Source organism: Aplysia californica, unplaced genomic scaffold, assembly GCF_000002075.1.
Source record: "Aplysia californica isolate F4 #8 unplaced genomic scaffold, AplCal3.0 scaffold00962, whole genome shotgun sequence".
Classification (NCBI taxonomy): Eukaryota; Metazoa; Mollusca; class Gastropoda; order Aplysiida; family Aplysiidae; genus Aplysia; species Aplysia californica.
Window position 1 is genome coordinate 14677 of NW_004798232.1, and position 1352 is coordinate 16028.

The following is a 1352-nucleotide window of genomic DNA, read 5'->3' on the forward strand; positions in this document are numbered from 1 at the left end:
TGGCTAGATTATACCTTAATTCTCATCTCGAGATATGGGCTGGAAATGTTAACACTAAGGAAAGGCGTAGTATGCTCTACGGATATAAGGAGGTATACTTTCCACACAAATCAGGTTTAAATAAGCGGGTTCGGGACTCAAAAACCAAATCCGGTACGATCCAACCAGCGCCACACAACTCTGACATGATACGACTCGAAGAAAGCACACCATCGTTATAAGGTAATATATTGCAGGCTAAAAAATCGGATAGGAATCTACCCCTGCTTCAACCATTCCCAGTGCCACAGTTGCTGATTGGTTTCGTTCGAACAAGCATAAATTCTCATGAGACCGGCGCATAGCGAGCTTAAATACTCGCTCGCTATGGACTCGAGAAACAATCTGGGATGAGAATGGTGAGCTCCGATTTACAGACCACCTTGTTCCGTCCGACCTTTAGGGCCGGCCTTTGGGCTTTTTACTATTGTGTGTTCTTAGCCTTGTTAAGACCTCATGCGATGTCATTGATAGTTACCCTTGAGAGTTGAACAAAAATCGGGTCCAAACAATCGGGTTCGGAACTCAGAAATGTACAAATCGGGTACGATCAAACCGGCGCTACCATATAAAAATCTTAAGACTAGAAATCACCCGGTCGTTATATTGCTTTCAACAAAATCGGATAAGAGTCTACCCTTTATTAAGCCCAACGCCACAGCAGCTGCTGATTGGTCTCATTCGGACAAGCATAAATTCTCATGAGACCCGACCAACAATCTGGGAAAAGAATGGTAATGGTGAGTCCAGATTTACAGACCACCTTATAGTTCCCGCTGACCTTTAGGATCAGCCTTTGGGCTTTTTACTGTTATGCGTTCCTACTAGAACAATCCACACGACCCATTCTAAGCCATGCCAAGACCTCGTGCAATGTCATTGATAGTTAGCTACCCTTGAGAGTCACACACTTTCAAATCACTGGTTCTTATCTACTCTTGGAACGCTGTAGCATTGCCAAATTTCTTGCAGACGATTGGAGAGGGCGGATCTTCTCCCAGGGGCGAAAGTGGGAGGTATTTCCCCAGAGGGTCGTTCCTTTGATCGGTATCAGAGCGTGGGGACGGGCGAGATGGGAAGTGCCATGGGTCAAGGTCGGTACCCACTTGACGGATGAAGAAGGAAGGGGAGGGGATATGGTTGGGGAGAGGAAGGGCATGGGGAGGTGGGAGGGGGGGTCGTTAAGACAATGTTGAACACACAGGGTGAAAGAGAGAGGGAATTTATCATAGACAGACAGACAGACGGACAGATGGACAGACAGACAGGCAGGCAGGCAGACAGACAGACAGACAGACAGACAGACAGACAGA